Source organism: Triturus cristatus, chromosome 3_2, assembly GCF_964204655.1.
Source record: "Triturus cristatus chromosome 3_2, aTriCri1.1, whole genome shotgun sequence".
NCBI classification, from domain to species: Eukaryota; Metazoa; Chordata; class Amphibia; order Caudata; family Salamandridae; genus Triturus; species Triturus cristatus.
Genome location: NC_140584.1, coordinates 885,865,074 through 885,891,346, shown reverse-complemented (window position 1 = coordinate 885,891,346; position 26,273 = coordinate 885,865,074). Strand labels below are relative to the sequence as shown.

General features: G+C 45.4%; 1 protein-coding gene and 1 pseudogene across 1 annotated transcript in view; both read right to left on the bottom strand.

Moving 5' to 3' along the window:
- Positions 1-26,273, bottom strand: part of PIGL (phosphatidylinositol glycan anchor biosynthesis class L) — a 383,453-nt gene that overhangs the window by 62,393 nt on the left and 294,787 nt on the right. The window lies entirely within an intron of this gene.
- Positions 1,088-1,262, bottom strand: LOC146858387 (U2 spliceosomal RNA; annotated as a pseudogene).

Below are 26,273 nucleotides of genomic sequence, written 5' to 3'. Positions count from 1 at the left end.
TGTTTCTCTTATCTTTATCAATTGTGCTTCGTTTAATTCCATGTTTTCTTCTCTTTTACGCTGTAAACCGTTATAAATGCACATGCAAGGAAATGCAAATTTTCTATGTTTCTCATGCTTGGGTGGGCCATCCGAACCTCTTCTCCACAAACACGTACAAAAGCGAAGTTCATCAAAAGCAGTTTATTAAACCCAATGCATTTCGGGCCTCTGGGGGCCCTTCGTCAGGGGAAACTGAAAATAACAATAGGACATATATTAAAAATCTACAACATGTATGCTTATAAGTTCATTGTGCTATGCTGGTTGTATGAATTGCATTCGTCTAAATACGACTCCTTAAAACCTCCGTAATGTTGTCAACTCTAATCTGAACTAACTGACTCTTAACATTAATCAGCATTCCATCGTTATTCCCATGAGAGTGTTTCTCCTAGCCGCTAAATCGATGTTACCCCTCCGATGACTTCATTATCGTGATCAACCCCCGTTAATACACAATCACTCTTGAGGAGAACACAAATCCCACGGGACTGGAAGGCAATTTTCCAAGACTGAAAAATGTTAAGTAAGCATGTATATTCTCTATGGACTGGAGACTTATCCCCAATGGTTGAAGTGGGCGGGATCAGCAGGGCACAGCGTGCCCCTATTTTTTATTTTATTTAATACAATCCGTTCCCCTGCTTTTTTATTGTAAAAATGCATCCCAGGACGGCAGAAATAGCCAAGGCCTATAGATAAGGCTCGGACGTTCGGGAACGGGTGGAGTGGGCAGAAAAAGAAAAGGATTCGGTCTTTCGTTTCCCCTGTGAAATGTATCCAAAAAAGAAACAAACACTTTTGCTGGAAATGTCATCTTTTTCCTGACATTTTTCTCTTTCAAAGGGCAGCCTCGGGACTAAGAGAAGAGAAAAAAAGGTTCAAAATACAAAAAATAACTAAATAAAGCAAGACATAGTGGTAAAAAAGTGGCCAGATTTGTTTTATTCACCCACAAACACATTAGCACCACTTAACAGAGTTTGCCAGTTAAGTACTACTTTCGTTTTTTCGTCTCTTTGAACTGCATTGTTTACCCCTGGTAGGGAAGTATACCATTCCTGGAGGTACTGCAAAAGCAGGTTGATGCATAGAGTAGACAGAGCAAGCTCCTATTCATCTCCCTGATCCAAAAATCAATTTAACATAAGGTCCTCTGATAGGGGACATAGTAGATATTAAACTAATAAGAACAATTGTTTTCTTCTTTTGTCAGGTATTTGTGTCTTGTTCAGATGCATACAATCGCCACCTTCTGCAAAGACCAATTTGTTCGTAAGTTGTAGGTAACAAACTTGACAAGTGCACAAGCTATCTCTTTAAAATGAAATTCAAATTTGTAACGTGCACTTATACCCGAGGGTGTCTAGGTGCGGGGGCTCTCCAGTATTGGCTAACCAGACGGGATTGCTGGATTACTGCGATCAGTCTGGTTTTTAAGAGCTTGCGGAACGCCAAAAGATTGCTTACCTTCTTGAGTGCCAGAGAGAATGAGTTCCACAGGGTAGCTGTGGCCGCAACCAAACTTCATCCCTCCATGGGGCAGTTTTGGTGCTAGGGATTACCAGATTGGAGGAGGCCGCAGAGCGGCCTCTCTGGGACATACCACCGGAAACTGTGTGTAAAATAATCGGGGACAAGTCAATGTAACTCTTTGAAAAGCGTTGCAAAGGACATTAAATTCGATTAGTCTTTTAACTGGTAGCCAGTGCAATATTGGGAGGGCATGAGCCACTGATTGGTGCTTCGGGATGGCAAGTAACAGACGAGCTGCTGCATTTTGGAGGACCTGCATTTTGTTAAGGAATCGTGATTGTGTATTGAGAAATAGCACACTGCAGTAATCAATTTTTGACAGGATAAGTACAGCAACCACAGCTTTCTGAAGCTCTAATGGAATAAAAGGTAATATTTTCCTGAGGGTTTTAATTGTAAAATACCAGAAGGAGGTGATCGCATTTATTTGCCCCTCAAAGGACAGTTTGGTGTCAAAGTAGACTATTAAGTTTTTCACCTTCGTGACTGGGATAAGGATTTCTTCCAATTCCTGTGGCCACCAACTTGGTGTCCAGAAGGAGATATTGCGTCCAAAGAGAAGCACCTGATTACATAATCATGCAGTCCTGCATGGAGCACATCGAGGAAGGCCTCAGCAGTCGCACAACCTCCACCCTCTCTCTCTCTGTATCTGGGGCAGGGCCTGCCCAGCAACACTGAAGGGGGCGTCAATCTTAAGTAAGCATGCAAAAACGGCTACCTAGGAGTGCCCTGCAGTGATGTATACCTCAACTAGTAAAGCTAACTGCCTGCCCCCCACTGTGACCAATACAAAGGTCACATCAGAATGCACTGGTGGCCCCAGCTTTAACCTCATCTGCCCATTATTTTCGGGCACACCCAGACAGACGCCGCCACAAGGAAAAGAAAAAGAGGGCTTCAGTGTGGAATTGCTGGCCGACTCTGCCCATCCACTCTCTACCTTGGTAGACCTGGAAAATAGAATAAAATGAGACTGCAGTAGAAGATGCCCTCCACTGGTCTCAGTACCCAGTACTCGGTCTCTGGACCCAGTGAGATCCAGCCCCACCAGCCTCTCCTGGAAATCGTTATTTGTGCCTGCCTAAAGGTCCCCATCCCCTCCTTTACAGTGCTGCTCTTTTATCGGCACTGGGGCCTGCACGAGCACCCTGGACTGACAGGAGCTGAAATCAGTGGCAACAAAAACAAACAGCAAGTAAGCTGGGAAACACAAGAAACCTGAGCCCTTTTTTTAAACGACTGTGTAAAATGTTTAATGTGATCCTTATCAGCTGTTTCCCTTATTTTAGCGGCTCTGCTTTCAGGGATGTGGTATTTCTAAACCATACTGCTAATGTTTTGTAAGGATATAAGCAATGGACATTGAAACGGGTCCCTTCCGGGCCCTTTAGTCATCTCCTTAACTTTTCAGGAAAAAACACTCATTGAATTCTGAATACTGAGTGTAAAAGCTTTACAGTAACCATGTCTTTCTTGCTTACATTTCACATGCTTTATTTTAATCTTGCATTCCCTATAAGTGTTCGCTTTTTCCAGGATATTACTTTTTTTTCCAGGCAGCATATTACTCTTGTCTAGTGCTTAATTTGAATTGAGTTGCATCCAGGTGTTTATAACGGGGCACAACTGGGTTGTAGTTGAAGGCGGTGTGAGTTTCTCTCAGTGGGGCAGTATGGTGTTCCGTGGGGAAGAGGATGTGGCCCTATGACCAGAGCTGCTGAATTTGGAACTGGGGAACCAGGTTCATCCTTCATGACTAGTCCACCAGATCACTCTCCTGAGTGAGCACATTCCCATGCTACACTAGTCTTTAGAAGACCTGATGTCTTAGCACCAGCAGGTGGACCATAGCAGTGGCAAGTGTGGGTTAACCTTGAAGGCCTGTCCACCACAATCCATATTGAAGTTCACCTCCAGTCTTGCAGGCAGGCCTACGAAGCAAACCCTTGAGGCAAGCCCGCCTCACCCAGTGGTACCTCTATTGGCCTTGCTTCAGCATTAGCAGTGCAACTCACTAGGGATCGGCAATGCAGGATTTGCACGCTACCAAAGTAAGTTCGTAATCTTTGCGGTCTCTCTGCTTCATGCACAACCACTTTTAACATGTGATGCCTGCTTTGGGGTCACTGGAATTATGAAGAAATGGAAGACAACATTTTGTTGCAGTGTTGACAAATTATGTAGCAACAAAACGGCTGCAGTGTAATGTGTTACATTTCCTAATACTTTATTATTCTTACATTTTTACACATACTAAAAGTCTGTGCAAAGATTTTGCCTCATTAGTACCAGCGTTACATACAAATGCTGCAGTGAGGAAGATGACAAGTCAACCTTTGCAAAGGGCTCTCCACTTCGCAGCAGCACAAGTCACATTTTTTAGTAACTATTGATCTGTTTGAGCTACAAACTAGTTTTTCGTTAAAATCGTCAGATTATGCAGCAGATTATGTATTATGTGGCAAATATGGCAGAGTCATAATTATGTGGAAAACATTTGCAAATTAAGATATTTTGCCATTCATGTTTGAACTGCTCTTGTGGACAAAAGGGAGAAGTGCTAAAGATAGAAACTCTGTGGCTCGGAGACAATTGGCTTGTGATTCCACTATTAAGTATATTTGGGACATTCTGCGATTGAAGATGTATCCCACTTTGTGAATGTATTTTAATGCAAATAACTCATATTAAACCTTAAATAAACCTGTGTATCTATTGGTTGAATTAAATAACGTAATAAGCTGTAAATGGTCAGTGAAATGCCAAACAAATACTAAATATTGGGATGTTTTGCTCTTTCTGGCCACACCCCTGACTCCGCCCACTGACCCCCATCCTCTGGTTATTTCCACCCTCTGATTCCCCGCCCACAGTTCCTCTACTTTTTTTTTTTACCCACTTAGAGCTCTGCGTATCCCCCGCAAACATCTCAAATCTCTAGTTTTCACAAACCAGGGTATTCTCTATGGGCTAAATTCCTTAATCCAGAACCTTGTTTCCAGATGCACTGTATTGGTCCCACATGCTCATCACGAGAGTAGCAGACTGTGGCCTAGCAACAGCCTGCGAGTTATCGAGGCTGGTTTGTCAAAGACATCAAGCTCCAGGGACATGTCTATTTTTAGACTCTGTAAAATGCGCCTCGCAGTGACAGGAGGATGTGCACAGCAGGTGGAGAAACAGTCCCTGTCTCTCAGAAGGGATTTCCAGGTATACAGCCTCACTTGGCCTGCTGTCACTTACGTCATCTGTGATTCTTGGCTTGAGTTCCTTCTCAGACATACAAATTCCCTAAAGCTCTTCTGCAACCAACTAATTCTGATAGAAAAAACTGTGCGCCACTCCACCACTGACGCCTGGCTAAGTAGGCGAAAGGCTTTTCTGCGGTGTTTCTCTATAAAGGTTTGTGTGCTGTACTTTGGCTTGATATCAGGAAAGCAGGCCGGGGAACTCGGGTGGGTGGATTTTCTCCTTGCTAAAGTGTTAGTCATAACCAAAGTACACATTTCTCTTTTATGCAACCTGAGCCAAAAGTTATTCAGCTGAAAATAAATTAGCTAATTTTATTTTAACTCTTTAGGGCAGTGGTTCTTAAACTGTGGTCCGTGGACCACTGGCTGTCCCCAATACCTACTCAGCGCCTCAGCAACAATCTTAGAAAATGAAATATATTAAGCAGCTCAATAAAATACATATACATAAAGCAAAATATGTAAAGCAAAATGTAATATTTTAAAATGCTCAAGAAAAATTAAGGAATTCGAAATTGGATGCCAAACATTAAGCAGGTACCCCTTATCTTGTTTTTGATAGCAGCGCAAGAACAGCATTTTGAATCTAGTATGGATGATAGGTGGCCTGAAGTGAAGCAGCATTGGGAATACGAGAACAAAAACAGAGCATGCATTACGAGCACAACAGACAAAGCGATTTGCAATTGATTTGTTTGTGAATTAAATATTTCAGAATTTGTGTGTCTGTTTGATGTTTATTTCCTTCTGTATTTTCGCATATTGCATTGAACACATAGAAATTTCTTAGGCTGTGGTTCCCGGCTTGCAGTAGTGATACACTGGGGGTCCACTGAAGTCAAAAGGTTAAGAACCGCTGCTTTAGAACATTTAACTTACTTGCATGAAAGAAAACTGTTACTGTCCATCAGCTGTTACAAAATATTACTGTTATATCTATTATTGTAATGTTTGCATCCTGTGTAGAATGCCTACTGTTCCCTGGCAACCTGCTTCTTCTTGTTGCATGGTTCTGGAATGCACAAAAGAGCAGTTGCTGAAGGGAGCTGCTGGCATTAGATCAAGGGTTGTTGCTACAAACTAATAAAACCATTTAAATCATTCTGCGGGGATCCGGTCTTAAAAAACTGGCAACGAGGATGGGATGTGACCCCACTAAGGACCCCACGACTTCCAACAAGAACATGCAGTCGTTTTGATGTCTTTGTGTGAGAAAGTTCATACGACCCTTGATCCGCGAACTGGGACAATTTCGCCCTCTGTCCAGCAATCTGCTGGAGTGAGGTACGTGTGTGCGCAACTGTGGTGTCGGGCGGTCTCCGCCCGACACGATATCATGCATATAATTACCGGGGGCGATGAACCGGGACTGGCCCTAATGCCGGAATAAGGTGACGGACACAGGGTGGCTGTTGTACTGGCTCCGCCGCTGTAGCCTCAGTACGTACGTGTGTGCGTGGCCTTCTTATATTATCTTCAAACCCCACGTGACCCGACGCGTACGCATTGGGCGTATTACGTTAGTGTCACGACATTACATTCCTCCCCAACAAACATGAAACAAAAACCAAAAGTGATTCATAACCTTTCTGACAAAATGGCTCCCCGCCCTGTGCTCACGTTTATCGCACACCTTATAACATTCAAGATAAACATATGGAACAGTCTTACGTGAGGTAGTCCTTAAGACGACAGGACGGCTCCGGATTGTTCCTCAGGCGGTATTGGGATGCCCCAATTGGGAATCTCCTGAGCATCCACCTTGCCCCTCGACAGGGGTCGCCGCCTCTTGAGACAGCCGCTCTGGACACACGACTGTGTCAGGTGACCTCCTCGGCGGAGATGACCGGGAAGCAGCAGTTTCTCCAAAATTCTCCATGGCCACTTCCACTTCTCCATCGCCAGTGTCGACATCTTCCACACGCCTGGTGTCACTAGTGTCGCCCCTCTGGTCAGAGCCTGCTTCTCCTCGCTGCAAGTGATATCTTTTGAAATAGGATACATTTCGGGTTATTCTCTCCCTTCCACGAGTGGCCGTAACACAAGTCCCCTTGACGGACTCTACAGTCCACGGTTCTTTCTCAAAGTTCAAACGAAATTTGCTTCCTTGAGTTCGGTTCTTGAGTAGTACGGTGTCCCCTCGACGAATGCTGGGCACAGCGGCTCTTCGCCGGGCACTGACACGAGCATGTGCTTTTTGCCTTCGGGTGTCGATGGCGCTGTCCTCGGGAGTGTCTGGCCGCCATTCCGGGTGATGGGGAATTGTGTCGGCGACTATTCTTCCCATCAACAAATGTGCAGGGGCCACCCCAGTAGTCGAGTGAGGTGTCTGGCGATAACTCCGGAGAAACGTGAAGATAGCCAGTTCTACTGATTGCGCCTTGTCATGTGCAATGCGTATCACTTTGTTGAGTGTCTGCATAAATCTTTCAGCCTCCCCATTCGCTTGCGGCCAGCGGGGGGTGATTCGGTATACCCAATGCTTGTAGGTACGCAGAAAACTCTTGGCTCTGAAACGGAGATCCATTGTCAGTCTGTAAGAAAGAGGGTTTCTGTTACAGTAACCCCCCCCCCTTTTTGCCTAATAGCTGATGCACTTTTCCTTGTTGTGCCCTGGGCTCCTGCCAATCAGGTGCTCAGGGCCTGTGTTCCTTCCCTAAAAACTGCCTAACAGCCAAAACCCAAATTGGCAAACCCTGGCCACATGTCAGCCCCTGGTAAATGGTACCCTAGGTACCTAGGGCCTTGTGACTAGGGAAGGCCTCTAAGGGCTGCAGCACTCATTGTGCCACCCTTAGAGGCCCTGTACCCTAACACACACCCAATGCTCTTGCAGGCTGAGTGTCTGGATACAAGACAAAACAGAGACTCGACATGGCACACATCCCTGTGTGCCATGCCCACAACCTACACTGCCCTGGCATACATCAGCCACCCCTCTAGCTGGGTGCCCTATGCCAGTGGTGTGGGCACAGAGGCAGGAGCCCAGTGCCCCTAAAGTAACCAGGTCCATTCCTGGGTCCTGTAAGTGCAGTGCTGCCAGCTAAGAGTATATGGTGCTGGGAGCTTGTCAAACACGAACTCCACAGCACCATAATGGCAGCACTGAAGACTGAGAAGTTTGGTATCAAACTGCTCAGCACATTAAATCCACACTGATGCCAGTGTGTGATTTAATGTACAAAGCACCACAGATGGCATCTTAGAGAGGCCCCCTGAAACCTAACCCTACAATCCACGCCTGTTCTGAGGCTGCCTAGGCTGCCACACAGCAGACATGTTGCTGGACCCCTGGGTAGGAGAGCCCCTGCTCTCCTGGGTCTGCAACAATGCACGTCCTGGGCGAGGTGCTAAATCTCCTCCCCCAGGATGGGCAGGGGGAAGCTTCAAAGGCATTCCACCTCTGTGAGCTTCCCCAGGCTACGGCAACCCCCCACTCTGGCGGGAGGCTTGGCCGGAAACCCCAAATAAGGACAGGGGATGTGCCAGCCTGCCAACCCCACCCCTCAGGTGGGGGAGGCGAGGTGAAGCACATCTCCGGGCTCTCGCCATCTTGAAGATGGGAAGCCCTGCCCAATCAGGACTAGGCTCCTGCCCCCCTCCCACAGGAGAGAGGCAAGATAGGGGGTGTACCCACCCCAGGACAGGGACCCATTGGCCCCTGCCCTTCACCTACCTGTAACGCCCCTAAATCTAGTATTTAGGGGCACCCTGAACCTTCCTTCCCCAGATCCCAGATTCAAAACTACAAAGAAGAGCAAGAAGAAAGAAGACCTGCCCTGCAGCTGCTAAAAAGAGGAAGACACCAACTGCGTTGGCCCCAGCCCTACCGGCCTGTCGACCCTCGAACCTGCTCCTGCTCCAACCCGGCATCTCTTGTGGCCAGCAACCTCACAAACCCCGGAGGACCCGGCTACCTTTTGTCTCTAAGCCCCTGGGACTCCCATGAGTAGAGGCTCTACTCAAAACCTACCTCTAATCCCTGGCAGCAGCCCGGAACCGCAAACCCAGCACACTCTGCACCAGTCAAGCCTGGCCAGTGCCGGAGTGAACAAAGACCCTGAGGACGACCCCACGGCGACTGTGACCCCGAGTCCGGCACCCAAGGACCTCCCTCGACACTCCTGAAGAAGCCTGCAGCCTCAGACCAAGGTGCCCCCCCAACCGCGATCAACAGAGGGTAAGATTTCCCGACACCAAAAGGCACCCCTGCACGCGGCGCCCCACGACCCCTGTGCCCAATCCCGGGGTACCTACCTATCCTCCAGCGACCCAACTTACCTCTCGAAGTGGTGGTGGCACCTGAAGAGTCCTCGTCCCCGAGCTTGCAGTCTTTTTCTAAACCGGAGATTTCCCATTGAAATCCATTGAGCGCCCGAAGGCTCAAAAGCACTCTGCACCCAGCTGCCCGAGTGGCCCTGGCAGTGAAAACTCTACACCTACCTACTTCCCCACTTGCCCTGAGTAAGTGACCAGGAGCCCAGCTCCCACAGCCGCGTGGCTTGCAAGTCAGCAGCCACCAACCAAGGCCCCCCTATCCCTCATAGGATAACATTGGGCCTAACTCTCTCTGCACCCGGCCGCCCTAGAGCCGCTGAGGGTGAACCAACTGTACCTACCTGACCCTGGGGGACCCCTGAGTCTATGCCCAGAACCTCAACTCTGCCAGTCGAGTACTTACACTTAAACCGCAAACTCTATTTTCCTCATAGGGTAACATTGACTGGCTTTTTCCTGAAATTTCTTCTAAGTGTGGACTTTTCAAATCTTAAAATATTCACCAAAAATCAGCCGAGTAACGAAAACGAAATTACTCACCTGCTCTTGGGTGAGCTCCCAGTGCTGGATCTTGGTGCCCAGCACTGACTCTGAAAAATATTTACAACTGTACTTACCCTTAACTCAATTTTCTTCCATAGGAAACCATTGACTGTTTTTCTATGAAATTTCTTCTAAGTGTCGATTTCTGCAATCTTTAAATATTCTTCAAAAATCGTATAATATCTGAAAACGTAATTACTTACCTGTTTTGGATAAAGGTCCCAGTACTGAGTCTAGGCACCCAGTACTGGATTACAAAAGTAACAAGAACATACTGTACCTGTAACCTGAATTTTCTTCCATAGGGAATCATTGACTGTTTTCTTTGAAATATTTTCTAAGTGTCAACTTTTAAAATAGCTAAATATTGTTGAAAAATCATTACAGTAATTAAGTCGACTTTCATCACTTGATTCTGAGTACTGACCCAGGACTGAATCTAGGATCCAGTCCTGGAATTCCAAAAGTAATCTAAAAAGTAATCTGTTACAAATAACTTGAATTTATCATTGAGCTCAATGCATTGTTGTGTTTAAAATAGAGTTGTCTATTGCAACCACTTGTAACTGTTTACAAAAGCCAATTGCATATTGCAAAAGTATTTATATAAAGCATCTCATTCTGAGAAAGTATATTTTAATTCCAATTGTTGGTTCTAAAATAAAACAAGCATATATTTTTTTTATATATAAACCATTGGCCTAGAGTTCAGTTATGGACTGTGTGAGACCATTTGCTGACTGAGTGTGTACAACAAATGCTTTACACTGTCCTCTGATACTGCCTTACTGCTCGACCAAGCTACCACTTTAGAGAGTAAGGTTATATCTAACTTTAGCCTCTGTCAAACCCTTGGGGACTGTGGACTCTGTACACCCTGTACCTATTAAGGAACAGTATATACAGAGCCACTTTCTCACACAGTCCGTATCTCTTTTGCGAGCCCGTGAGCCGCCATGACTTTTTCGAGTTTTGGTATGACTTCGGTTGCACTGAGTCCAGACAGTATTTCCACTTCCGGATACTTCGAGTGATCATCAATGACAACTAGGGTATGGCGTCCGCCTGGAAGGCTGCCGAAATCGACACTCACTCGGGACCATGGGGCCCTCGGCCGAGGTTCCATGATGACAGGGGCTGGTCGGGGTGCCTCTCCAGTGACCTGGCACGATGGACAGATCCGAACAGTGGCCTCTACCAAGTCGTCCATTAGTGGAAACCAGACCTTTGTGCGAAGCCTCGATTTAGTTTTTACCATGCCTTGGTGTCCTACATGGGCCAGGTCCACCACCCTCTGGGTTAAGGATGTTGGTATTAACAGCTGGTGTCCTCGCAGCAGGCACCCTGTGTCATCTTCGGTGAGCTCGTCCCGGATGTGGTATGGGCTATTCATTATTCGTTGTGCCATGGTTGTCAAACTCTTCCACTCCTCCTTTGCTTTGTGCCAGCTGCTGTCCCGGATGGCTCTTTTAGCCCGCTGTAGACATTCATCCCCGCTGGTTGCTTCTTGCAGGCTGGCCATGGAGATGGGTATGGGACAGGACCGGGCAGTGACACACCTGACATACTCTTCAGTGTCAGCAGCCTCCTCAATTTCTTGGGTTGTGGCTTTCCGAGGGTGGCGGGACAAGAAGTCGGCCGGATTCTTGGATCCCGGTTGATATTCTATTTTACAATTGTAATTTTGGAGCTGCAGCATCCACTTTTCAATTCGTGGTGGCGGCTTAGTTGAGGTCCCTGCGAACAATGCCACCAGTGGCTTGTGGTCTGTCACCACTATAAACGGTTTCCGTACACGTACAAATGAAAATGGTGGCACCCCTAGTGAATTGCGATGGCCTCTTTTTCTATCGCCGAATATCTTTGCTCTGTCGCGGTGAGGGATCTGCTGGCGAATGCCACGGGAGCCCACTCCTCTTGAGGGTTCCTTCTTTGTAGGAGGACGGCCCCTAGTCCGACTGGACCAGCGTCGACGGCGACCAATGTTAACTTGGTGGGGTCAAAGAACGCCAGGGTTGTAGCTTCGGAAAGCGACTCTTTGATTTTCTCAAAAGCCTGGGATTGTTCACTGCCCCACTTCCAGGTGGTGGACTCCTTGGTCAGTTCCCTCAATGGTGCCGTCAGGTTAGCCAAGTCTTGTATGAATCTTCCGCAATAATTGACCATCCCTAAGAAGCTACGGACTTACGTGACATTGGCGGGGGCTATTGCTTCTTTAATGTCTTTCACTTTCTCGGGGTCTGGGTTTACTCCTTCTGCGGAGAAGACGTAGCCAAAAAATTGGAGCTTGGTGCACTGGAATTCGCATTTCTCTCGGTGGAGAGTGAGGCCAGCTTCTTCTATTCAGCGGAGTACCTGGAGAAGTCGTCCATGGTGTTCCTGAATGGTTTTAGCGTGAACCATGATGTCATCGCTGACATTGATTACCCCCGGGATGCCCACGATCAACTCTTGTATCACGTTTTGGAAGACTTCCGCGGCACTAGACACTCCGAAGCTTAGCCTGGTGTACCGCCTGAGTCCCACGTGTGTGGAAAAAGTCGTAATGTTTCGGGACGCTTCGTCCAATACCAGTTGATGGTATCCCAACCTGAGGTCCAACTTTGAAAACCAACAGGCTCCCGCCATCTGTCCGATGAGATCATCTATCGTGGAAGTGATGTGGCGTTCCCGCTTTATCGCAACGTTGGGAAGTCGCATGTCAACACGAATTCTCACCGCGCCGGGCTGTTTGGGCTTCCGGGCGACCACAATGGGGGACACCCACGGAGTGGGGCCAGATACCTTTTCTAGTATCCCGGAGGCTTCTAGTTTCTTGAGTTCTCCTTCCACCAATGGCCTCAGATGAAATGCTATTCGGCGGTGTCGTAGGGCAACTGGCTGGACCGTTGGGTTGATGTGGAGGTGGATTTCTTTTCCTCGGAATCTCCCAATCCCCCTAAAAACCTCATCAAATTCGTCTAGGATGTGTTGCAGGGATTCCTGGTGTACTCCGAAAGCGAATGTGACGACGCCCAGGTCTTCAGCCGCTCTGCATCCCAGTACCATCCCCTGGCCGTCTTCGGTGACGTAAATGTTGGTGGTAACCGACTGTTGGCCGTGAGATATGACTGTCCGGAATCATCCACGTATTTTCAGTGGTGCTCCCTGGCCATACGCAAACACCGTTATCGCTGAGGGATGCAGCGCTGGCTTCGGGTGCATCATACTGTGAAGTGTGGCGGCCATGAAGTTGATGGTGGCTCCGGTGTCCACAACTGCTGTGACCTCCTGTGACCCTACTCGGATGCTGCATTGTGGTAGGCGCCTTGTTTTGCGGGTAGCAGTGCCAATCATGTGGATTTTGTGTACCACTCTCTCTTCCTCCTCATCATCATCATCCATGTCGCTAGGTGCGGGATCCTCCTCTTTGATGGCATTCACCGCTTGTCGGGGCCTGCGGTACGTCTTTGACCGGCACACTTTTCCAAAGTGGTTGTATCGTCCGCATCCCGAGCACCTTTTGCCTTTCGCAGGACACTCTGCCACTGTGTGCGGCGATCCCCCACAGTACCCGCACAACTTTGACTGTCCTGGGGGTGAAGTTCCCACTCCTTTCTTGTTCCCCCATCGTGCGGGTTTGGCTGACACCGCGTTTACGGGCTCCGTTTTCACCGGCGCCTGAAGAGCTGCCTCCATGTGCCCCGGCCGCGCTTTCGACAGTTCCTTGGTCCGCCCCATTGTCAGGATTTCCGCCAACGGCTTCCCAGACTCCTCTAGTATGCGCTCTCGCAATTTGGCAGATGCGCATCCTTGAATGATCTGCCCTCTGATTTCTTCCGTCTCGTCTCGCAATCCACACGTAGCTGCCAAATTTTTTAGGCGGGCATGATATGTGTCTAGTGATTCGTCCGGAAGTTGGCGTGCTTGCCGGAAGATGAATCTCTCATAATCGCGGTTAGCCATCGGTTCGAAGTGTTCGTTTAGGGCAGCTATTAGTGTGAGGTGCGTCTTAGGAGTGGCCTCTGGTAGCGTCTTGACAATGTTGTGAATGTCTTTTCCCCCAAGGTGAATGATCATGGCTCGTTTCTGGTCTAAGTGGACCTTGGTAGCCTCAAAAAATATGCGCAGCCGATCCTCCCAGTCCTTCCACTTGGCCGCAATCGAAGATGGCGATCCTTCCACTACGAATGGCTCTATGGCCGGTATCGGAGCCATGGTTGCTATTCAGCTCCGTGCGCAGACCTCCCTGGCCTTTGCGTATGCGTGCGCCTGTGGCTAGTTCACCGTTCCACTCTGCCTTGTGGGCAGTGTTCTTACCTCGTGTGAGCGTTCAGGCTGTGGGCTTCCCTCCACCAGTCAGTGAGACGCGGGTCTACTGTGCACTACTGTGGCCTTATTCCCACCTTTTTGTCATGTGGGGCCACCAGCACTCAGCCATGGGTACTCACCAGGCACTTCAAAGCTGTCTCTCGCCCAGCTGCACTGTCAGGGCTCACTCGCGTTGGGGCAAAGTAATGAGCCGTCTTCCAGGCCTGGGAGCACGTGGTGTCAGAGCGGGAAGAACACAGGGCCTACTCGTTAGGCATGCCGCACCGCCGCGGGGTGACCCGACCTCGTTGCGAGCCAGGCACGCACCCAGCGCATGAGGAGCCGCCGAGAGCGATGATCGTTGCACCGCACAGCGCCGGGGCACGCGGCCGCCACACCAGCTTGCTGCGCGTCAGCGAGGGCACGCCCACCCTCGTTGCCAGTTTATGTGGTGTCGGGCGGTCTCCGTCCGACACGATATCATGCATATAATTACCGGGGGAGATGAACCGGGACTGGGCCTAATGCCAGAATAAGGTGACGGACACAGGGTGGCTGTTGTACTGGCTCCGCCGCCGTAGCCTCAGTGCGTACGTGCGTGCGTGGCCTTCTTTTACTATCTTCAAACCCCACGTGACCTGACGCGTACGCATTGGGCGTATTACGTTAGTGTCACGACATTGTGCAGTACCGTTACGGCGCTTTATGAGCTCCCAACCTGTTTTGGGCAACGTTCAGTGACCACGTGCAGTGTTTTGCACTCTTCCTTGTGCTCGAGCTCCTGCTTGCGAGGCGAGAGAGCGCACTGTGTGTCACTACGTCAGAAGGATACTGTCCTGAGTGTCATTGCGCCAGCATGAGAGCGTGCCGCCCTCTTCGGGTCAGGTGAATGTGCACCAAATGCCTTGCGGTGTAAAACGTCCTGCCATTTTAGGAGGGAGAAAAGCCGACTTTGAAAATTGACTTTGCACTAGTGGTCAGACTGAAAGCTAACAGCTGTTCTGTTTCGGTTTGCGTGTCGCCAGGAGCGGTGATACGCACACCTATGGATGAATGTCAGCTGTTTACATAGTGTGCCACCAAAAGCCCATCGTCGGTGACACGCACACCGTTTCTCAAAGGAGCCATATACGATCTCAGCGTGTAACCAAAAGGATGTAAGGTACCTAAACCGGGTGACATACCCCTGCTGCAGTGAGTATATCCCACGAGATGCCCTTGCTCAGGCAAGCTGATACCAAAACTGGGTTTGGGCTCAAATCAGTAAGGCCAAGCCTCCTCTGAACAAAATAACATCAAAGATGCCAGTACTGATAGAAGTTTCAATTGCCATTAATTACGACAGACCATATTGAACAAAACAACATGAGTCACAGATCTCTTTTTCATCTTAATGATCAATACATTTCTTTTTTTATTTGAATCAATCCAATACAAATCATTTTTTATTCTTCAAAAACCTATACACAACACTACTGCTAAATCCGATGTACAAAAATTAGTAAAATACTCTACTCATGCTCTTTTCACACCCAAATCAATCTCATCAAGCATATCCAAACATACTCATTCTCTTGCATCTTCATCCATTGCCTCAATCATCCATCCACTCTGATCCAAAGAACTTTATTTACAATAACTAAAGGATCTTTTGTTTAACAATTACTACCAAATTGAATCTATACAAGCCATAGAAGTGTACTAAACAAAATGTCCGCTGAATTTGAAAATTCAATTAATTTACTATTCTTATGGCTCAAAGAGAAAAAGGTCTATGCGTTTCAAACCCCCTTTCAATCCTGGGGTTCTCGTCAGGACCTGTAAGCTAAAAAATAGAGAACTTTTTAAGTGAAAAACAAGTGCCCAAAAACCACTTTTCGCATACTGAACCTCTATTCATTGTTTATGCTTACCTCTGTCAAAAAATAGATCAGCCGATCTAAAATAAGAAAACCAATCTGTATAAAGAGACAACAATCAAGAGAGGGGGAACCAAAGTCAGTGCCAATTCATAATCAGACCTCAAGCATAATTAAATCCACACATTCGCATCTTGCTTACTTCGTGAGTGATCTTGTTATATCTGATTTTCTTGATGTATCCAGTCATCTAATGCCTAACGAGACCGAAAACATCCTGATATTAAAACTCTATTCTGAGCCCAATATATAACTTAATTGTAACTTGTTTTGAAGAAATGACCATAATCTCACTTGGACGCATCTTGGGTGTGCTCTCTGTTCGTGTGTCCGAAATTAGTTAGTCGACCCGTTTTTTAGTACTGGAGCGATAGTTCGTTTCACCAGCTATGAAAATAAAAATCTTAAACTTAGACCAATTCAAAAAAGGCTAATTATTTCTTCTCTGGTGCGTTTGTTTTGGTCACGAACCTTATTTCCATGTCTCACGGCGTTTAAGGTCCGCTCAGTATCATTTCGCGGTCTCAGGTTGTAATTCAAATACGGACTCGTGATTCCAGTTGAAATAGCTAATGCGTGCAAGTGACGCGGCGCTCTTCCTGATCGTATGTGTTTATGGGAAATGTATTCTTAACATTTGGTGTGTTTTTAAAAAAGGAAACCGGTTGTTTACTAAACAATACACATTAATTCTCATTTGCAAAGTCTAAGACTATAAAAAAGAAGAAAATGTTATACACTTTATTTCTTAATGTCGCTTGTGTGTTCTCAAACGATTTTTTCTGTAGGTTCAATCTCATATCTCATTAGGATATGTTGCCCAACGCGTGTATTCTATATCATTGATATTTCGTTGTAATTCATTTAGCCCAATTAAATGAATCAGAAATCTATAAATTAGGATAAATAGCTTTTTATGGAATTTATCCACGACGTGAGTATGTAGAGTGCATCTACTACAACACCAGAATCCAAAAAGTGAAGATGCCCCCTGGTTGTTACGACCTATTCAATAAAGTCCAATAAAGTCTAATCTGTATTGTTAGCTTAAGAAGGTAAAACATCCGATAGACTATTCACTAGGGCCAGAGATTGCATGTTTATAGGTTGCTCCAAATGATTACAACGAAATATCAATGATATAGAATACACGCGTTGGGCAACATATCCTAATGAGATATGAGATTGAACCTACAGAAAGAATCATTTGAGAACACACAAGCGACATTAAGAAATAAAGTGTATAACATTTTCTTCTTTTTTATAGTCTTAGACTTTGCAAATGAGAATTAATGTGTATTGTTTAGTAAACAACCGGTTTCCTTTTTTAAAAACACACCAAATGAAAAGACTACATTTCCCATAAACACGTACGATCAGGAAGAGCGTCACGTGAAATGCACGCATTAGCTATTTCAACCGGAATCACGAGTCCGTATTTGAATTACAACACGAGACCGCAAAATGATACTTAGCGGACCTTAAACGCCGTGAGACATGGAAATAAGGTTCGTGACCAAAACAAACGCACCAGAAAAGAAATAATTAGCCTTTTTTGAATTGGTCTAAGTTTAAGATTTTTATTTTTATAGCTGGCGAAACGAACTATCGCTCCAGTACTAAAAAACGGGCCGACTAACTAATTTCGGACACACGAACAGAGAGCACACCCAAGATGCGTCCAAGTGAGTTTATGGTCATTACTTCAAAACAAGTTACAATTAAGTTATATATTGGGCTCAGAATAGAGTTTTAATATCAGGATGTTTTCGGTCTCTTTAGGCATTAGATGACTGGATACATCAAGAAAATCAGATATAACAAGATCACTCACGAAGTAAGCATGATGCGAATGTGTGGATTTAATTATGCTTGAGGTCTGATTATGAATTTGCACTGACTTTGGTTCACTCTCTCTTGATTGTTGTCTCTTTATACAGATTGGTTTTCTTATTTTAGATCGGCTGATCTATTTTTTGACAGAGGTAAGCATAAACAATGAATAGAGGTTCAGTATGCGAAAAGTATTTTTTGGGCACTTGTTTTTCACTTAAAAAGTTCTCTATTTTTTAGCTTACAGGTCCTGACGAGAACCCCAGGATTGAAAGGGGGTTTGAAACGCGTAGACCTTTTTCTTTTTGAGCCATAAGAATAGTAAATTAATTGAATTTTCAAATTCAGTGGACATTTTGTTTAGTACACTTCTATGGCTTGTATAGATTCAATTTGGTAGTAATTGTTAAACAAAAGATCCTTTAGTTATTGTAAATAAAGTTCTTTGGATTAGAGTGGATGGATGATTGAGGCGATGGAAGATGATGCAAGAGAATGAGTATGTTTGGATATGCTTGATGAGATTGATTTGGGTGTGAAAAGAGCATGAATAGAGTATTTTACTAATTTGTGTACATAGGATTTAGCAGTAGTGTTGTGTATAGGTTTTTGAAGAATAAAAAATGATTTGCAATGGATTGATTCAAATAAAAAAAGAAATTTATTGATCATTAAGATGAAAATGAGATCTGTGACTCATGTTGTTTTGTTCAATATGGCCTGTTGTAATTAATGGCAATTGAAACTTCTATCAGTACTGGCATCTTTGATGTTATCTTGCTCAGGCCAGGGCATCTCGTGCACCATGTTATTTTAAGTGTTCGGTGATACGCACACCTTTAAACATTGGAGTGGCAAGAACTTTTAAATTGTTTGATGATACTCACATTATTAAGTATCTGAGGGACGAGTTTTTCATTTGCATAACTTTGAGTGTTACACTGCTAGTTGTCCCTGAGCATCATACCAAAGCAGTCTATACCTGCACCACCATTGTTCCTGCAGAGTCCTGGCCAGCCACGCATGGGTTAGGAGGACTGGAGAGAAACATTTGAAACATATCTTGAGGCCATTGGGGGTGATGTGTACATGGCAAGGAGGAAGTTAGCTATCCTCAAGCATTGTTTAGGATTGACAGGGAGAAATGTGTTGAAAACCTTACGGACCATTGAAGGAAGGAATATAGAGGAAAATTCTTATGAGGATGGTGGTGATGGTAGTGTGGACGTATATGAGGTACAATGAAGGCTCTAGAAGAGAATTTCGGTATGAAAGTAAGTGTGGTTGTGGAAAGGCACAAGTTTTTTTCGCGTGCACAGTTACAGGGAGAGTCTATTTAGCAGTATGTAGCAAATATGAGGAGGTTAGCGGTTACCTGCAAGTTTAAGGACCTGAGGGATGAAATATTTAGGGATCAAATAATTGTTAGAATGTTTAACATTAAAGTGCAAGAAAAGTTATTGGGCATGAAGGATCCCACATTGGAGAAAACCATAGAAGTAGGGAGGAAAATAAAAAAAACCTCTAGGTATGTGAAGGAGTTGGGAGGCATTCATTCCAGTAAAAACAACCAGGAAGAAGCAGTTCACAATGTAAACAATGTAAAAAAGGGAGTTAAGAAAGGTGATGAGACTAAAGTGAGCGAAAGAAAACAAGAAGTGGTGAAACCCAAATTCAAGTCTTGTTTCAGGTGTGGTAGTTCGAGGCACGCAGCTGAGGCAAATCATTGTCCTGTGGCAAAAAGCAGGTGTTACAGGTGCAAGAAAATGGGAGATTTTGCGAGAGTGTGCAAAGGCAATTAGTCGCCTCTCTATGAAAAATCTGTAAACTTGATAAACGAGATGGCGTTATCAGAGAAGGATGACATTTTGTGTGAAAGTGAAGAGGAGAAAGTGGAGGTGCTAATGATTGAAGCTGTTAAAGTTTTTTACTGTGATGGGGGCAAGAATGATAGCTATCGTCCTCCTAAGTGTGTGATTAAGATCAAAGGAAAGGAAGTACAAGTCTGGGCGGATTCTTGTTCTCCTTTCACTATTATTGACAGGATCACTTGCGAGAGTCTGAGTTTTGGTTTGGAAGAATTGCGTGCCACCAATGTTACACCTGAAGGATATTGTGGAAATAAATTGCCTGTTCTAGGTTACGTCATGACTGAAATGGGTTTCTAGGACAGAAAAACTGTAGCTAAACTTTATGTCGTGGAAAAAGGAAGATCTCTACTTGGTTGGAAAGAACAACAGGCATTGGGCATCATTTTGGATCCCAAAAATCCACAGCAGGTTCTACTGATGTCATCTTCTGACACTAACATATAGGTTGTCAAGTTTCCTGAACTTTTTAAGAACAGTTTAGGTTGTTTGAAAAAATTCAGACACTACATCATTTTGAAAGATAATGCTGTGCCCAGAGTATATAAAGTGAGGAATATTCATTTGATGTTAAGAGATAATTTGAAGAAGGAGATATAGAGGTTATGCAAGTCGGGGTAATTGAGCCTATAGAGGCGTCTGAGTGGTTGAGTCCAATAGTCATTGCTAAGAATCCGAATGGGAGCATCCGGAAGTGCACTGATTTGAGAGATTTCAATGGCAAAATCTGGATTGATCGTCATCCTCTCCCTCGGATCACTGAGATGTTGGCTAGTGTGAAACTGGGTGCGTGTTTTACCATGCTGGATCTGTCCAGTGCATACCATCAGAATTTATTGCATGAAGAGTCGAGACATCTGACCTCGTTCATCACTCCTGAAGGAGCATTTCAATTTGTCCGAATGCCGTTTGGACTAGCTTCAGCATCTGCCGTTTTCCAAAGAGTGATGCAGAGTTTGTTGGTAGACATGGAAAACATCTTGGTGTTTCATGACGATGTTTTAGTGTGGGGGTGCGACAAAGTTCAACATGACGAGGTGATGAAAAAGGTTGGCTGTTGGTCTCACGATTGGTCTTGAGAATTGTAAATTTGGGTTGAAAGAGGTAGAGTATTTAGGTCACAATCTTACCAGTGAGGGAATCAAGCCCAAGCGTAGTTTAGTGGAAGACTCAGAGAATGCACCATCTCTGGGAGACAAAGACCAACTAAGGTCGTTCCTTGGTCTCACGGAATACTACTCCAAGTTTATATACAACCTTACTGAGAAGGTGCAGGAGTTAAGTACCTTATGAAAAAGGGGGTGAAATTTGAGTGGACGGACCAGTGTCACCAGATTAAGTAAAGAAAAGCGTAGCGAGTGCAGTCACTTTAAAATCTATTGATCCGGAAGATGAGACCATAATCTCTACGGATGCTAGTAATTATGGTCTAGGTGCAGTTCTCATGCAGGTGCACGAGGGCAATGAAAGGGTGGTGGCTTTTGCCTCTCGCACTTTTAAGGGGCTGAGCACATGTACTTTACTGTGGAGAAGGAGACTTTGGTGTGTTGGTGGGGGGTGCAACATTTCCTGATCTTTGTGTGGGGTACCAATTTTCAGTTTCTCACCGATCACAAGTCATTGGTGGATCTGTTTTCTACAAGAGGTGCAGGTAAGGCAACGCCTAGGATAGTCAAATGGCTTTATCGCCTTCAGGAATATGTTTTTGAGGTGAAATATGTGTCAGGAGCAAAATATTTAAATGCCAATTGTTTATCTAGGTTACCGTTGGATTGGAGACAAAGTGAAGATTAATGGATTGTGGCGGAAGCGAGGGATGTGTGTTGTGCCATTGAGGAAGAGTGGAAATTGGCAATTGCTGAGGATGATGTCATCGTCAAGCTCATGGAGGGATTGTGCCATAATCAAGGTTGGAAATTGCACAAGGAATTAGAATCCTTCAAACTTAGCTGGTCCGAATTGGCAGTTATGGAGGGTATTGTGAAGAGAGGTTGTCAGTTGGTAGTGCCCACCGTGCTGAGGCAAAGGCTATTGGGACTCATGCATGAAGGGCATGGCGTGATGTCCGCCATGTAAAAAGAATCAGGGAGGATTTCTGGTGGCCAGGAATGGACAACCAAATAGAGAGGTATGTGTGGAATTGTATAGCTTGTGCATCGAGTAACAAATCTCATACTACTCAGGAGACGACCATAAATCCTTCACCTTTGCCAAAGGGTCCGTGGGACAAAATTGCTATCAATATTTGTGGGCCATTTGAAAACCTTAATGCGAATGATAAATAAGCCAAAGTCATGGTTGATTACTTTTCAAAGTGGCCGGAAGTGGCATTTGTAAGGGAGGATAAGACTCATGTGGCGATTTCTTTTTGTGAAGACATCTTCTGGAGGGAAGGTTTCCTGCTGAAATTGTAACAGACAATGGTCCTCAATTAGTGTCTGAGGAGTTTGAGAGGTTTTTGATCAACTGGGGAATCAAGCATGACAAAACCCCTGTTTATCATCCCAGGAGAAACAGTTTAGGTAAACGGTTTAATAGAGTGCTTGTGGAATGTATTCAACTGGCGTGTATGGCTAACATGTGCTGGAAACGGCAGGTCAAAGATATGTTATGACACTACAGAACCACTCCCCTTTCTGTGACCAAAGAGACACCTTTCAGTTAACACAAAGGGAGGGTGCCGTGCACTGTGGCCGTTCCAGTATGGATGAACAGAGAGGGGAGGCGGAGGGTGGATCTAAAGCTTCGGCAGGGTAGGGTGGAAGAGTATCAAAGGGCGTATAGTTAGAGACACAACAGGAAACTTCTGAAACCTAGGCGGCATTTAGAAAGAGGCATGTTTGTGAGAGTATTCCAAGATGATAAAGTAAGGAAAGGCTTGTCAAGATGGTCTTGTCCCAAATGAGTGGTGGATATAAAGGATAACAGCGAAAAGTTGACTGAGAGCAGATGGTGGAATACCAGAAAGGTATCCGTGTGCAGTGCAGCCCAACAGGCGGAGTGGTTGAGGTCCCAAGGCGGTGTTGGTGTAACTCAAAATGAAAATGTGATTGCCCCCGCTGTAAGAGGTCGAAGTATCCGTACCAAATCGAAACCCACCCAAGGCTGTGTTAGTGTAACTCAAAATGAAAATGTGATTGCCCCCGATGTAAGAGGTCAAAGTATTCGCACTATATCGAAAACCAAAAGGTTAGATAAATTTGTGTGCACATAGATATCTATGTTCTTTTTTTTTGCCAGCTAATGTGTTTTCAACTTCCTTAGAGTTTTTGCTTAAGGGGGAAGATGTGTTATATCAATTATTGTAATGTTTGCTGTAATGTTTGCATCCTGTGTAGAATGCCCAATGTTCCCTGGCAACCTGCTTGTTCTTCTTGTATGGTTCTGGGATGCACAAGAGAGCAGTTGCTGAAGCGAGCAGCTAGCGTTAGATCAAGGGTTGTTGCTGCTAACTAATAAAACCAATTAAATCTTCCTGCGGGGATCCTGTCTTCAAAAAACACTTTATACATAGGCCTTGTAAACACTGCTGTGACAAGCATTCACACAGGTTTTGGATATCTTATTCTGGGGATTAAGCAATTTATGCTTTCCTACAGCATTTCGAAGATAAGTGTGTGCACATACAGTGGCAATCATGGAATGATATTTCTTTTGCATACAACAAATCACACTATGATGGCCACCGTACGTGCATGTGTATGCATGGCAGCCATCAGGAGGGAAAAACATTGGCAATGGGTGTCATAAGTAAGGCCTATAAACTCTTTCAATGCTCGATACAATATGTGGGTGAAGGAGGTCTGGGAGCGTATTGAAGTGTGTGGGTAGGCTGGGCTCCTTGGTGTTCAGCATTGTTTCACTTTGGCAGCTCTTTTTCTCACAAGACTATGTCTGGACTGGTCTCATGGCCAATCGAACGCACATGGGTTGAAGAGCAATTACAGGACTCATAAGCTGTGCACTGATCGATCGTTCTGTCCATTAGTGCAGGCATGCTCAGGTGGCTGCTGCAGGCCAACGCAGGACAGACCCAGATGCATAGCCCACTGCAGGCCCAAAACGAGTGCATCCCTCCTTCCCCTTAATGGCCGACAAGGTGTCGATTCAACAGTCCTCACAATGTGTGTGTGCCATCAAAGGCCAGTTTGGGCATGAAATTCAGCTCTACTGGAAGATGGTGCAACAGAGTAGACTGTGCCAGTTATAGCATGAGGGCGGTAAGACGACCTACTTTAGATCCAGATAGCTCTTTATGCTCCTTCAGGGACTGCGGGCATACCATGGTCAAAACAACACTCCCTACAGGCTACAGCACTCCCTACAGGCTACAGGTGTGTGGCAGGAGGGGGCAGACCAGGCAAGGCAAACTAAGTTCTCAGCTGCAGTAGGGATGGAAAATAAATGCATGCTGTCAGATGACTTGCACGAGCGATCTATGACCCTGCAGTAATGCAAGGACATTCCAAGAATGTATTAATCTGAACAGCAATGTGTGATACTTGGCAGGACTCAGCTTTGTTCAATGTAGGTTTCCTCTGATGCAGTGAAAACCAATCGGCTCTTATCTCCATATATTGCTATTTTTCCCCTAGCAACAGTAGACTGCTCTATCTTGTTTGTATCAACTAAATAAACTTGACTATTTGAAACCAGCCTCAGCTGTGACTCCTTGCTCCAGAAGTGCACATAAACAGGACAAAGAAGGAACATACACTTTTCCCAACCTATGTTATGACATAAAATTAAAAGCAGAGGGATGTTTGTTGGTTCAGGCTTTCAAATTTGACCGCTAAAGGAAGATATATACTGGACCAGTGGTGGTTCCTCCATTAAGGTGAAGGACCGTGATCCACCCCCTGCCGTAAACAGAGCAAATGTGAAAAATAAAATGGTAATTAAACTATTTTATTACAATTTAATTTTTTTGTGCTGAAGTCCCAAGCCATTGCTGCTGACTGGTAGCAGGGACCAATCCAAATGTGCATGTCGGTTTAGCCAGCTGTCGTGTGACATCCAGGTCGACACGCACACATAAAACCCCTACAACCTGAACAGTGTTAGATAGCCAGTTGGAGAGCAGACACAAGCCCCCAGTGTCTCAAGGAGCACTGAGCTAGCCCGTTCCAACCAATTCTGGCACTTCCCTCATGCTTGTTAATATTATTAACAGCACAACAGCAGTATCTGGATTGGCATGGGGAGCATGCTCTGGGACCCCACGTTCGGAGTCACCATGGACCATAAACTGCAGAAGAACATAGAGGATGCACAGATACAGGGTAAGTACACATTTTGGCTATTTCCAGCATGTTGTGTTTTTTGTTTGCTCGTTGCTTATTACCCTTGTATAATGCATACTTTAAAGTGAGCCATCTTGGTATTTCTACCCCTTTTTGCCTCACTGGCAGGCACTGTAAGAAACTTGCACTGCCTTCAGCCTTAACTCCAGAGCTCTCAGTTGTGATCCGTTATAAACAAAACACTCTTAATGAGCCACGTGAGTGCTTTGGAGTTGAACCCAAAGGCATTGCTGGTTTCTCACAGTGCCTGTCACTAGGTCAAAATCGCTTGTCTCACCACTTTCAAATGTCATCAGCCATAACTGACTGGACCCCATGAGCATTAGCTTGTAAGTGAGGGAGACCTTTCATGTCTTTGCCCGACACATGAATTGCAAGGACCAGATCCTTTTCTGAGGGTTGCTCACTCTAGGGTAGGAGATGAGTTTGCATTCTTAGAGCGCCATGCTGCTGAGATCTGTGCGAGCTTGATAGCGCTGAAGATAGGAGTCGGCCCTAACCATGGGATGATCTGTACAAAATGGAGGCGATTGAAGACCTGTGTGGACTTAAGACAATGAGAGAATTCTGGAACTAGAGATAATTGACTATGTTGTGGATCAGCAGAGATGTTTTCCCATGTCTTCATTTATGAGCCAGCACAAACCCGCCCCACCCTACCCCACAAACTTTGGGTGCTCGCATCTTGATATTCCTAAGTCTCAGAGGAACCTGGAGGATTTAAACCGTCACACTGCTAGTGTGGGTCTGGTCCCATAAGCTGGATCATGCCCAGATTGTAAAACTATTAGAACCAACATCTAGCCCATAAAACTTTATAGACATTGTCATTTTAACTCGCATTTGTTTCCCAACCCCAAGGTCCAGCTCCCAGTGAAATATTTCAGTTGACGCAGGCGCAATCTAAGTAATGTGTAGTCCTGCCTTTCAGGAATAGTCAGTTGAGTTTGCATGTTATTAATAGGGCTTCTGTGTAAATGGAAATTCCGTGATTCTAGGGCCAAGGGTGATGAAGTGGTGTACACAACTGTGAGCTTAATAGTAGGGATGAGAAGCGCGGTGGTTGACAAAAAGGAGTCACTTTTATGGCACTGCCTGTGAGCAGAGTGTGGGACCAATAAGGTACATCAAGGGCTTCCAAAATGAACTACAGGTGACTGAAGTGGCTATGTTTTCTGCCCAAATAGTAAATCTCGCATTACTATATGAATACGTGTGGTGTGTAAGTGTTGGGGGTAAATGAATTGAAAAAGGTATTGTGAAGGAGGTGAATACAAGGCATTGAAATTAACGACGTTACCAGTGTATGATGGAGGACATCTCACAAGCAGTCCATAGAAATCACTGCAAGGTCACCCCGTTTACCTGCACTTTAAGTGGGATTTTGTGGATACCTCATAGCTTAAT